The sequence below is a fragment of the Stenella coeruleoalba genome (genome assembly GCF_951394435.1).
Source record: "Stenella coeruleoalba genome assembly, chromosome: 11".
In the NCBI taxonomy this organism is placed as follows: Eukaryota; Metazoa; Chordata; class Mammalia; order Artiodactyla; family Delphinidae; genus Stenella; species Stenella coeruleoalba.
This window is the reverse complement of record NC_137157.1, coordinates 67,162,804-67,177,770: the sequence shown is the minus strand read 5'-3', so window position 1 is coordinate 67,177,770 and position 14,967 is coordinate 67,162,804. Positions and strand designations below refer to the sequence as shown.

Here is a 14,967-nt window from a genome sequence, read left to right as displayed (position 1 = left end):
ACGCCTCTGCCAGGTGGTGCCAACAAAGGCCAAGTAGAGAGCCAAGAACTGTAACCCTGTCAGCCAGTGATAAGATGAACCATGGCATCAGTGGAGACCATGTTCCATCCCTAGTAACAAAGCACACTGCCTTCTCAGAGGAGGCCTAGTGGAGAGTCAGAACTTTCACCATCACCCTGCAGTAATGACACCATCCCTACCAGAGTGTTTGGTAGAGACCATGTGGGCAGTTGGAACTTCCACCCCCTCACCCAGAAATAATAAAAGTTCTCACTTAATTGTCAACTGAAGGTCTAGTAGGGAACCTGGATTTCCAGTTCCACCTGGAAATAACAAGATGACACCCCCTCATCCTCTGCCAGTGCATTGTCACAGAAAGTCACATAAAATATGGAGTTTAATGAGATCCAAGTCTCAGAACATCATATATCCATGTTTCAATCCAAGTCTCAAAACATTATACAAAAATATCCAGGTTTCAACCCAAAATCAAACAGCATACCAAGAATCAGAAAGATCTCAAATATAATGCAAAAAGACAACCAATAGATATCAACATCACAAGATGACAGAGGTGTAAAAATTACCTGACACAGATTTTAAAGAAGCATTGATTAATATGAGCAATTACAAACATATTTGAACAAACTTGAAACAAATGAAAAAAAGTTAGAGGCTGAGATTGGTTCAAGATGGCAGACTACAAGGATGTGCTCCCTCTTGCGAGAGCACTGGAATCACAACTAACTGCTAAACAACCATCGACAGGAAGACTGAAACTCACCAAAAAAGATACCCCACATCCAAAGACAAAGGAGAAGCCACAATGAGATGGTAGAAGGGGTGCAAGCACAACAAAATCAAATCCCATAACGGCTAGACGGGTGACTCACAAACTGGAGAACACATACCACAGAAGTCCACCCACTGGAGTGAAGGTTCTGAGCCCCACGTCAGGCTTCCCAACCTGGGGGTCCAGCAACGGGAGGAGGAATTCCAAGAGAATCAGACTTTGAAGGATAGCAGGATTTGATTTCAGGACTTCGAGAGGACTGGTGAAAACACAGACTCCACTCTTGGAGGACACACACAAAGTAGTGTGCACATCAGGACCCAGGGTAAGGAGCAGTGACCCCACAGGAGACTGAACCAGACCTACCTGCTAGTGTTGGAGGGTCTACTGCAGAGGCGGGAGGTGGCTGTGGCTCACCACGAGCACAAGGACACTGGCAGCAGAAGTTCTGGGAAGTACGCCTTGGCGTGAGCCCTCCCAGAGTCTGCTATTATCACCACCAAAGAGCCTGGGTAGGCTCCAGTGTTGGGTTGCCTCAGGCCAAACAACCAACAGGGAGGGAACTCAGCCCCACCCATCAGCAGACATGCAGATTAAAGTTTTACTGAACTCTGCCACCAGAGCAACACCCAGCTCTACCTACCACCAGTCCCTCCCAGCAGGAAGCTTGCACAAGCCTCTTAGGTAGCCTCATCATCCAGAGGGCAGACAGCAGAATTAAGAAGAACTACAATTCTGCAGCCTGTAGAACAAAAACCACATTCACAGAATGACAGACAAGATGAAAAGGCAGAGGACTATGTACCAGATGAAGGAACAAGATAAAACCACAGGAAAACAACTAAATGAAGTAGAGATAGGCAACCTTCCAGAAAAAGAATTCAGAATAATGATAGTGAAGATGATCCAGGGCCTCAGAAAAAGAATGGAGGCAAAGGTCGAGAAGATGCAAGAAATGTTTAACAGGGCTTCCCTGGTGGCGCAGTGGTTAACAGTCTGCCTGCCAATGCAGGGGACACGGGTTCGTGCCCCAGTCTGGGAAGATCCCACATGCCATGGAGCAGCTGGGCCCGTGAGCCATGGCCGCTGAGCCTGCGCGTCCAGAGCCTGTGCTCCACAACGGGAGAGGCCACAGCAGTGAGAGGCCCGCCAACCGCAAAAAAAAAGAAATGTTTAACAAAGACCTAGAAGAATTAAAGAACAAACAAACAGAGATAAACAATACAGTAACTGAAATGAAAAACACACTAGAAGGAATCAATAGCAGAATAACTGAGGCAGAAGAACAGATAAGTGACCTGGAAGACAGAATGGTGGAATTCACTGCTGCAGAACAGAATAAAGAAAAAAGACTGAAAAGAAATGAAGACAGCCTAAGAGACCCCTGGGAAACCATTAAATGCAACAACATTCGCATTACAGGGGTCCAGGGGGAGAATAGAGAGAGAAAGGACCAGAGAAAATATTTGAAGTGATTATAGTCAAAAACTTCCCTAACATGGGAAAGGAAATAGTTACCCAAGTCCAGGAAACACAGAGAGTCCCAGGCAGAATAAACCCAAGGAGAAACACAGTGAGACACACAGTAATCAAACTGACAAAAATTAAAGAAAAATAAAAATTATTGATAGCAACAAGGGAAAATGACAAATATCATACTAGAGAACGCCCATAAGGTTAATAGCTGATTTCTCAGCAGAAGCTCTACAAGCCACAAGGGAGTGGCATGATATATTTAAAGTGATGAAAGGGAAAAACGTACAACCAATATTACTCTACCCAACAAGTATCTCTTTCAGAGTTGATGGAGAAATCAATATCTTTACACACAAGCAAAAGCAAAGAGAATTCAGCACCAACAAACCAGCTCTACAACAAATGCTAAAGGAACTTCTCTAACTGGGAAACACAAGAGAAGAAAAGGACCTACAAAACCAAACCCATAACAATTAAGAAAATGGTAATAGGAGCACACATATCAATAATTACATTAATAGTGAGTAGATTAAATGCTCCAAACAAAAGACACAACTTGCTGAATGGATACAAAAACAAGACCCACATATATGCTGTCTACAAGAGACGCACTTCAGACCTAGGGACACATACAGACTGAAAGTGAAGGGATGGAAAAAGATATTCCATGCAAATACAAATCAAAATAAATCTGGAGTAGCAGTACTCATATCAGATAAAGGAGACTCTAACATAAAGAATGTTACAAGATACAAGGGAGGACACACATAGTGAAAACGGGATCAATCCAAAAAGAAGATAACAATTATAAATATATGTACACCCAACATAGGAGCACCTCAACACATAAGGCAACTGCTAACAGCTATAAAGAGGAAGTCGAAAGTAACACAGTAATAGTGAGGGACTATAACACCTCACTTACAACAATGGACAGATCATCCAAACAGAAAATTAATAAGAAAACACAAGCCTTAAATGACACAATAGACAAGATAGATTTAATTGATATTTATAAGACATCGCATCCAAAAACAGCAGATTACACTTTCTTCTCAAGTGTGCATGGAACATTCTCCAGGATAGATCACATCTTGGGTCACAAATCAAGACTTAGTAAATTTAAGAATATTGAAATCATATCAAGCATCTTTTCTGACCACAATGCTATTAGATCAGAAATCAGTTACAGGGAAAAAAATGTAAAAAAACACAGACACATGGAGGTTATTTTATACGTTACTAAATAACCAAGAGGTCACTGAAGAAATCAAAGAGGAAATTAAAAAATAACTTGAGACACATGACAATGAACACAAGACAATCCAAAACCTATGGGATGCAGCAAAAGCAGTTCTAAGAGGGAAGTTTCTAGCACTACAATCCTACCTGAAGAAACAAGAAAAATCTCAAATAAACAATCTAACCTTACACCTAAAGATACTAGAGAAAGAAGAACAAACAAAACACAAAGTTAGTAGAAGGAAAGAAATCATAAAGATCAGATCAGAAATAAATGAAATAGAAACAAAGAACACAATAGCAAAGATCAATAAAACTAAAAGCTGGTTCTTTGAGAAGATAAACAAACTTGATAAACCATTAGCCAGACTCATCAAGAAAAAGAGGGAGAGGCCTCAGATCAAGAAAATTGGAAATGAAAAAGGAGAAGTTACAACAGACACTGCAGAAATACAAAGCATCCTAAGAGACTACTACAAGCAACTCTATGCCAATAAAATGGACAACCTGGAAGAAATGGACAAATTCTTAGAAAGGTATAACCTTCCAAGACTGAACCAGAAAGAAATAGAAAATATGAACAGACCAATCACAAGTAATGAAATTGAAACTGTGATTAAAAATCTTCCAACAAACAAAAGTGCAGGACTAGACGGCTTCACAGGTGAATTCTATCAAACATTTAGAGAAGAGGAAACACCTATCCTTCTCAAACTCTTCCAAAAAAGTGCAGAGGAAGGAATATTCCCAAACTCATTCTATGAGGCTACCATCACCCTGATACCAAAACCAGACAAAGATACTACAAAAAAAGAAAATTACAGACCAATATCACTTACGAATGTAGATGCAAAAATCCTCAACAAAATACCAGCAAACAGAATCCAACAAAACATTGAAAGGATCATACACCATGATCAACTGGGATTTATCCCAGGGATGCAAGGATTCTTCAGTATACACAAATCAATCAACGTGATACACCATATTAACAAATTGAAGAATAAAAACCATATGATCATCTCAATAGATGCAGAAAAAGCTTTTGACAAAACTCAATGCCCATTTATGATAAAAACTCTCCAGAATGTGGGCATAGAGGGAACCTACCTGAATATAATAAAGGCCGTATATGACAAACCCACAGCAAACATCATTCTCAATGGTGAAAAACTGAAAGCATTTCCTCTAAGATCAGGAACAAGACAGGACGTCTACTCTCGCCACTATTATTCAACATACTTTTGGAAGTCCTAGCCATGGCAATCAGAGACGAAAAAGAAATAAATGGAATACAAATTGAAAAAGAAGAAGTAAAACTGTCACTGTTTGCAGATGACATACTATACATAGAGAATCCTAAAGATGCCACGAGAGAAGTACTAGAGCTAAGCAATGAATTTGGTAAAGATGCAGGATACAAAATTAATGCACAGTCATCTCTTGCTTTCCAACACACTAACAACAAAAGATCAGAAAGAGAAATTGAGGAAACACTCCCAATTACCATTGCAACAGAATAAAATACGTAGGAATAAACCTACCTAGGGAGACAAAAGACCTGTATGAAGAAAACTATAAGACCCTGATGAAAGAAATCAAAGATGACACAAACAGATGGAGAGATATAACATGTTCTTGGTTTGGAAGAATCAATATTGTGAAGATGACTATACTACCCAAAGCAATCTACAGATTCAATGCAACCCTATCAAATTACCAATGGCATTTTTTACAGAACTAGAACCAAAAAATCTAAAAATTTGTATGGAAACACAAAGGACCCTGAACATCCAAAGCAGTCTTGAGGGAAAAAAAGGGAATCAGACCCCCTGACTTCAGACTATACTACAAAGCTACAGTAGCCAAGACACTATGATACTGGCACAAAAACAGAAATATAGGGCTTCCCTGGTGGCACAGTGGTTGAGAATCCGCCTGCCGATGCAGGGGACAAGGGTTTGTGTCCCAGTCCGGGAATATCCCACATGCTGTGGAGCGGCTGGGCCCGTGAGCCATGGCCGCTGAGGCTGCGCGTCTGGAGTCTGTGCTCCGCAACAGGAGAGGCCACGACAGTGAGAGGCCCACATACAGCAAAAAAAAAAAAAAAAAAAAAAAAAAACAGAAATATAGATCAATGGAACAGGATAGAAAGCCCAGAGATAAACCCACACACCTATGGTCAACTAATCTATGACAAAGGAGGCAAGAATATACAATGGAGAAAAGACAGTCTCTTCAATAAGTGGTGCTGGGAAAACTGGACAGCTACATGGAAAAGAATGAAATTAGAACACTCCCTAACACCATACACAAAAATAAACTCAAAATGGATTAGAGACCTAAATGTAAGACCAGAAACTATAAAACTCTTAGACGAAAACATAGGAAGAATACTCTTTGACATAAATCACAGCAAGATCTTCTTTGATCCACCTCCTAGAGTAATGGAAATAAAAATAAACAAATGGGACCTAATTAAACTTAAAACCTTTTGCACAGCAAAGGAAACAAGACGAAAGGACCACCCTCAGAATGGGAGAAAATATTTGCAAACAAATAAACAAAGGATTAATCTCCAAAACATATAAACAGCTCATGCAGCTCAATATTAAAATAAGAAACAACCCAATCAGAAAATGGGCAGAAGACCTAAATAGATATTTCTCCAAAGAAGTCATACAAATGGCCAAAAAGCACATGAACAGCTGCTCAACATTACTAATTATTAGAGAAATGCAAATCAAAACTACAATGAGGTATCACCTCACACCAGTCAGAATGGGCATCATCAGAAAATCTACAAGCAACAAATGCTGGAGAGGGTGTGGAGAAAAGGGAGCCCTCTTGCACTCTTGGTGGGAAGGTAAATTGATACAGCCACTATGGAGAACAGTATGGAGGTTCCTTAAAAAACTAAAATAGAATTACCTTATGATCCAGCAATCCCACTGTTGGGAATATACCCAGAGAAAACCATAATTCAAAGACACATCCACCCCAATGTTCATTGCAGCACTATTTACAATAGCCAAGACATGGAAGCAACCTAAATGTCTATCAACAGATGAATGGATAAAGAAGATGTGGTACATATATAGAATGGAATATTACTCAGCCATAAAATTGAACGAAATTGGGTCATTTGTAGAGACGTGGATGGATCTAGAGACTGTCATACAGAGTGAAGTAAGTCAGAAAGAGAAAAACAAATACCGTATATTAATGCATATATGTGGAAGCTAGACAAATGGTACAGATGAACCGGTTTGCAGGGCAGAAATAGAGACACAGATGTAGAGAACAAATGTGTGGACACCAAGGGGAGAAAGTGGCTGCGGCGTGGGGCAGGGGGGGTGATGAATTGGGAGATTGGGATTGACATATATACACTAATATGTATAAAATGGATAACTAATAAGAACCTGCTGTATAAAAAAATAAATAAAATTCAAAAATTAAAAAAACAAGTTAGAAAGCCTCAGCAAAGAAATAGAAGGACCAGATAAATAAAGAAGAATCAAATGGAAATTTTAAAACTGAAAAATACAATAACTGGAATAAAAAGCTCAACAGCAAAATGGAGGGGACCAAAAAAGAGTCAGTTAACTAGAAGACAGAACAAAAATTATCCGATCTGAACAGCAGAGACAAAACAGACTGAAAAAAAATGAACAGTCTCAGAGCTCTGGGAGATTATAACAAAAGTTCTAACATTTTCATAATTAGAGCCCATAAAAGAGGAAAAAGAGGGTGAACTAAAAAAGTACTTGAAGAAATAATGGCTGTAAACTCCCCAAATCTGGTCAGAGACATAAACTCACAGATTCAAGAATCTGTGCAAACCCCAAACAAGATAAACTCGAAGGAATACTGATCATAACGAAACTTCTGAAAACTAAGAATAAAGAAAAAAATATTGAAAGCAGTGAGAAAAAAAATTGACACATTATGTATAGGAAAAAACAATTAGAATGGTAGTGAATTCCCCAGAAGAAACAATGAAAGCCAGAAGGAAGTGGAAAAATATTTTTGATGTGACGAAAGAAAAAGCTATCAGGCCAGAATCCTATACCCAGTGAAACTATCCTTCAGAGATGAAGAAATCAAGGCATTCTCAAATTAAGAAAAACAAGGATAATTTGAACCAAGTTTTAAACTTAGATATGTTATGTTTAAAGTACCTAATGAGCATTCAAGAGGACATGTAGGGAGGTCAGCTAGATCTACCAGGCTGAGATGGAGAGAGGTCCATTATGGAAATAGGACTTGGGAGTCATAGACATAGAGATTGTATTGAAAGCCATGAAGGCATAGGGATTACCCAGGGAATTATTATAGATGAAATGACACATTAACATTTTGAGGAGGAACTAGCAAATGAAACCAAAGGCCAATGAGAGTAGAGGAGAAAAAAAGTGACAGTGGTGTCACTCACTAAAAAAAAATCTGATAAAATACCAACTATCCACTCATAGGGGAATTATACATCCATGTTCTGGAACACTATGCCACTCTCTGAAAGCATGAAGTTCTGACGTGAAATAATGCCATCGTTAATTACCAATATGAATTAAACTTAAAAAAAGCTCTATAGAATCCCATTTAGTTTGAGAAAACTGTGTGTGTGTGTGTGTGTGTGTGTGTGTGTGTGTGTGTGTGTGTGTGTGTTTAGAGAAAAAATGATCAAGAAGGATATATGCCAAAATGTTAACAGTAGTTACCTCAGGGGAGTACAATTTGGGGGAAAGGATGCAACAACCTTCTCAAATATTTTTATAACCTTGAATTTTCTCCATTAATTATGTATTACTTCTTTAATATAATACACATACACACATATATAGTAAAATTCTATTTTAAGATAAAAAATAAACTAAGTAATCCAGAATATAAATCATGTGTAAACTTATTAAGCATAAATAAAACACCAAGTTGTTTGGTCTTTGATCCAGAAGATACCAATCAGAGAGTCCCTTCTATCTTATTATTTGATAACAAGTATTCATTATTTAATCAACTAGTGAGTTCTATAATGATAGAGAGATATTTGCATTTAAAAAAAATAACATCAGCAAACAGATCACCCCATTGCTATATACCTTCAGTTCTTTTACCACATGGAGGCAAGAACCCTACCACTGCTGTCAGTCTGGTCTCTTCCTCTAGATATTACTGTCACCTGTACTGAATTCCTAAATTTGAGGCACCAAAATTATCCTTAATAGCACGGAGGCTGACATTATGCTGCACAAACAAGAACAACCCTTCAGTAGTTAAATATTTTACCAAAAATTACATTTTTATCAGCATCATTTGCTCAGTTTTTTTTAATGAAATAGATGTGTAATACACAAAAAACATCTAGTGAAAAGAAAAATAAATAATGATGTAAAACACTTAGAAGTGTGCCTAGCATGTGGTGAGTATTCAATAAATATTATTCGTTTCCAGAACTCCACCTGTCCCCCATTGGATGGCATCTAAGTGGGAGGTGGCCTCCCCTCACCTATCCCCCCACCCCAAGGCTCAGCAGATCAGTGTGGTTAAACTTACCCAAGCCCTAAAGCCTGACCTCCACTTCACATCCTGGTAGCCCTCCTGGTAGCAGTAAGCTACTTCATCTCTCTGTGCCTCATCTGGTTACCCAACTATAAAACAAAGATACAAATTGCACTTGCCTCAAAGGACTTCCGTGAGGATTGGAATGAGTTAATTTAAGAAAGCACTCAGAACACTGTTGGGCACGCCCAAAACACGTTAGATATTTTCTCCATTTCAAAAAGCAAAGGTCAAATCCTCCGTCTTCCTCCCCGCAGTACAGCCAGGGACAGGTCCATGACACATGTTAGCAATCTGACACTCTTCCTTTGGACTGGGTATCTGGATGAAGCACAGCAAGGAAGAGAGGGAGGAGGGACCCCTACATTGTGATAGGGCAGCAGCATCCCAGTCTGCTATATTAAGGTCACTCTGCATCTTGCTTCCTGTTTGCTGACCTGCCAGGGCACTTTTGATTATTGCCTCCTCCAAATTCTGGTGCCTCAGCCTCCCATCAGTACAGTAAGCTACCCTGCCTGTCCACCACCCCCAAAGTCACCTTACAAGCAAGAACCCTAACTAATACATTACAGTTGTGACCATGGGGAAAATATATAATTGGAATAAAATGTATCAACATTTTTAAAAGCAACTGAGTGACAGAACTATGTATGAAGTTTAACCTTCTTTGTATTGTCCTTTATTTTCCCTTTTATGTTTAATGAGCATTTACTACCTTAAATTGAAATCACATTTTAAATCCCAAGAAGATAATTTGTCACACTTCAACACATCATGTCACCCTGATTTGTTATTCATAATCTTGAGAAGTAACTAAAATCAGAAATAAAGTTCACCATTTATAATAATTTATGCCCTTGTTAATCAAATATCCTTTGCAATGGCAGAAATATAAACTAAGACTAGGCTTTGAAGAAATAGGCAACAGTGGTAGGACATCATTCATTTTAACAACCTCCTTCATAACTCAAGATCAAATGATAAAAATAAGGTCATGTCTCATCCGCCAAAAGGTTGCACACAACATGAAATGAGAATTTTTCTGCTGCCTTAAATTAAACGTAAATAGAAAAATGATCAGATCACCTCAGAACATTAAGCTACAACCCAGTTGTAAATCAGTCACTTGAAGAAAAGCCACGGGCACTTCTAGTGCCAACTATATCATTAGTGTGGTTCATGGATGGTACAACTGCAAAGGAGTTATGTGCACAGGCTTTGGAATTGAAAACCAGCTCTGCCTCTCACTACCGTCTATGACCTGACCTCTCACTGCCTCAGTTTCCTCGTCTGTAAAATAAGGATTCAACGGGATAAGCCATACAAAGCCTGGCATCTGAAACACAGGAAGCACTCAATAAATGGTAACTATTTTAATTATTTGTCAATAGTCCCAATTAGGCATCATTTATAAAATCCAGCTTTTTATAGCCAATTCTGTGAATAACAAGCAATTTGAACACATTTTTTTGAAATTTTTTTGAGACAAAATTCTCATAACATAAAACTTACTGTTTTAAAGCATACAATTCAGTGTGCTGAATACATTTTTAATTGAAATAATGCAGAAACCAGGAGGCATAACTTGCAGATAAAAACAGATTAATCCACTCTCATAGAAACTAAGTGGACAGCACTGGTATTATGGGGGCTCTAGTGTAACCAGTAAAATATGAAACAGGAAGTCCAGTGGTAGGGGCAAATTTACTGTAAGTTAGGCTGCTGCGTTCACTTATTAGAAAGAAAACGGCTGTTTCACCTCGCCTCTACCAATGATTCCCTGAAGTATTGAGGGAGATGGCAGAGTGGGGAGTAAAAGGTGTACTTTTTGGCATCCTTCATTAGAATCATATTGATTCTATTTTTATTAGTTTTTAACAGTATTTGGTCATCAGCAAGCCAGTATAATGCAGCAATTTAAAAGACCTCAGAGTCTTAATCCTGTCTCCATAGTTCACAACTGGACAAGTTAAAAATCTTCTCCAAGCCTCAGTTTCCTTCCCTATCAAATAAGGGTAATAAGAGTTGTGAACTTACATGGTTGTTTTGTAAATGAAATAACTTATAAGGACTTACTTTACACAGTTCCTGAGAAAGAGTAAGCACTCCAAACACATCATGATTATGATTTATATTTCCTATGACATATTTATGCATGTTATTTAAACATCAGCAAATTTTCAGGGCTGATTTTAACTTAAACATGAATATCAGACAGAAAGTAATTTAGTGAGAATCTACCCAAATAATGATGTTTGCATCTCATCTATGATATTCCCATCAAATGGTCATCCAGTTTGTTTGAATTCATCTGGTGACCAATAATTCATGACTTCCTAAGGCCAATCATTTCATTTTTATAAAACCAAGACCTTGCTTATATTAAAACATAAAGGGAAGATGGTTTTTTAAACTATGATTTATTTGTTCATTTATTCCAGCTAATATTTACTATGGGAACTGAGAATATGGCAATGAATAAGGCCAAACAACGGTGAAGCCTGGAGATCCTCAATAATAAACTCATTATTAACTGAAAAATGTTTAGCCATTTCAAAACTAATAATAATACAACTATAAAAATCTTACTGCAAGAAGAGGAATGTAGCTAGATCAGTGAGGGTAACAAAGCTGCTTCAGGAATAATATAGCTAGGAAGCAAAATTATATCACCAAAGGGAAAGAGCAGTAGCAAATGGAAGCTTCATGATTGAAGCCTTGGCATCATACATGATGGCTTGAATAACAATCTCTCCATCTTATTACCCCACATAACTGAGTTTACAATAAAATAAAAGGGAAAGTGGCCATTCATGAAATGGAGGTAATTTATTACTAGCATGACACAAAAAACTCTAAGAAACAACACTTTGAGCTATGAACCTGGAGGGGAGGAGAATTTAGTGGCATCATGAGTACTTTTTAAATATCACTTTGCGAACGGTCTTATACAAGGATGGAGAAAGAACAGATATGATAAAGCACTGGTAATAAGTGGGTACTCACTCCACAGCACAGGGTATGCACGAAAGTCGAGTTGAAATGTTGTCGGATAAAGGGTAGCACCTACTGAATGCTATGTCCTTTCATAACCTCCATTCACTTAGTTGTGACGGAGACCAAGCAAGTGGAAATTAGTGAAAGACTGAAGAGAAAGGGTTCAAAGAAGAGGCAGACTCAAACAAGATGAGTCTTCCCTACTTTATCAAGAATGAACCCAGGAACACACTGTTGTAAGGTTGAGGAAGATCAACTAGGGAATACGGATTGCTGTGATGATCTGAAAATGCACATATGCAAGTTCGTAGAGAATCTGGCTTACAGATTTGACAAGGGGTTCACAGATCCCATGAGGTCCATTCATGGATTCCAAGCTAAGCATTCCTGCCTTGTGGAAAGACCAAGCAGAATATGGCTACTTGTGAAAGATCTGACAACTTGGTTTTATATATGTATACAATTTTTCTGATATAAAATAATTGGTTATAATAATACAAAAATTCAGAAAATTCACAAAACATGAAGACGATAAGTAAGATCACTAATGGTCCTGCTGGCAAGAGATGATCAATATAATATTTTTGCATGTATCCTTTGCAGTCTTCTTCACTTAACCATACACTGTGAACATCTTTCCAAGTCAATAAAAGTAAAGCCACATCCTTTGTAATGGAAGCATGGTATTTCATAGTATAGCTGTGCCATGATCTAGTTAATATCCAATTTCCTATTACTGTTTCTGATTTTTCTTTTTTTTTTTTTTTTTGGCCATGCCATGCGGCTTGCAGGATTTCAGTTCCCTGACCAGGGATCAAACCCAGGCCACGGCAGTGAAAGCACTGAATGCTAACCACTGGACCGCCAGGGAAGTCCCCAGTTTTTCATTCTTAATAAAAATATTAAGAGAGAGTAGGGTCCAATAAAGAGTGAGAGGACGGGAAATGGAGACAACCAAAGGGAAACAGAGAAACAGCAGTTGAATAGGTAAGGTCAATAGAGGGTTTTACATTTGGCTTGCTTTTCAGACTATAAATATTATAGCATATTTATGTGCTTATGGAAATATCCGATAGAGAAAGTACAAAGTAATAGTGCAAAAGAAGAAGTGAATTCTTGAAGCAACGCCCTGAGAGGAAATGCAATTTCAAACGCAGTTTGGAGTGCTGGCCTTTGTTAGGGTTATGGACACTAAACCTAGAAAGAAGGATAGTTGTAATTAAAATCATCCCACAAACATTACTCCAGTCTCAGATGACTAGATCAGTGAACTCTTTTGAATACTTCAAGGAGAAAGTAACAGCAATCTTTCACAAATTCTTCCAGATTACCAAAAAGGGAACACATCCTAACATATTCTATGAGGCAAAAACCTGACAAAGACATTACAAGGGAAACTACAAACCAATTTAATTCATAAGAATAGACGTAGGGCTTCCCTGGTGGCGCAGTGGTTGAAATTCCACCTGCCGATGCAGGAGACACAGGTTCGTGACCCCATCTGGGAAGATCCCACATGCCGCGGAGAGGCTGGGCCCGTGAGCCATAGCCGTTGAGCCTGCGCGTCCGGAGCCTGTGCTCCGCAACAGTGAGAGGCCCACGTATCGCAAAAAAAAAAAAAAAAAAAAAAGGTAATTCACTACATGTTAACAAAATAAAGGGAGGAGGAACCAACATGGTGGAGTAGAAGGACATGCTCTCACTCCCTCTTGCGAGAACACCAGAATCACAACTAGCTGCTGGACAATCATCAAAAGGAAGACACTGGAACTCACCAAAAAAGATACCCCACAACAAAAGACAAAGGAGAAGCCAAAATGAGACAGAGGAGGGGTGAAATCACAGTAAAATCAAATCCCATAACTGGTGAGTGGGTGACTCACAGACTGGAGGACACTTATACCACAGAAGTCCACCCACTTGAGTGACGGTTCTGAGCCCCACGTCATGCTTCCCAACCTGGAAGTCCGGCAACAGGAGGAGGAATTCCTAGAGAATCAGACTTTGAAGCCTAGTGGGAATTGACTGCAGGACTTTGACAGGACTGGGGGAAAGAGAGACTCCACTCTTGGAGGGCACACACAAAGTACTGTGCGCATAGGGACCCAGGGCAAGAAGCACTGACCCCACAGGAGACTGAAGCAGACCTACCTCCTAGTGTTGGAGGGTCTACTGCAGGGGTGGGTGGTGGCTATGGCTCACCATGAGGACAAGGACACTGTCAGCAGTTCTGGGAAATACTCCTTGGTGTGAGCCCTCCCAAAGTCTGCCATTAGCCCCAGCAAAGAGCCCAGGTAGTCTCCAGTGTTGGGTTGCCTCAGGCCAAACAACCAACAGGGAGGGAACGCAGCCCCACCTATCAGCAGTCAAGTGGATTAAACTTTTCCTGAGCTCTGCTCACCAGAGCAACAGTCAGCTCTACCCACAACCAGTCACTCCCATCAAGCCTCTTACATAGCCTCATCCACCAGAGGGTAGACAGCAGAAGCAGTAAGAACTACAATCTTGCAGCCTGTGGAACAAAAACCACATTCAAAGAAAGATAGACAAGATGAAAAGGCAGAGGGCTATGTACCAGAAGAAGGAACAAGATAAAACCCCAGAAAAACAACTAAATGAAGTGGAGATAGGCAACCTTCCAGAAAAAGAATTCAGAATAATGACAGTGAAGATGATCCAGGACCTCAGAGAAACAATGGAGGCAAATATCGAGAAGATGCAAGAAATGTTTAACAAAGACCTAGAAGAATTAAAGAACAAACAAACAGAGATGAACAATACAATAACAGAAATGAAAAATACACTAGAAGGAATCAATAGCAGAATAACTGAGGCAGAAGAACGGATAAGTGACCTGGAAGACAGAATGATGTAATTCACTGCTGCAGAAGAGAATA

The 14,967-nt window shown here is 39.1% G+C and overlaps 1 protein-coding gene across 3 annotated transcripts in view; it reads right to left on the bottom strand.

The window, feature by feature from the left end:
- The window catches only part of NELL2 (neural EGFL like 2), a 482,686-nt gene that overhangs the window by 289,257 nt on the left and 178,462 nt on the right, over positions 1-14,967 (bottom strand). The window lies entirely within an intron of this gene.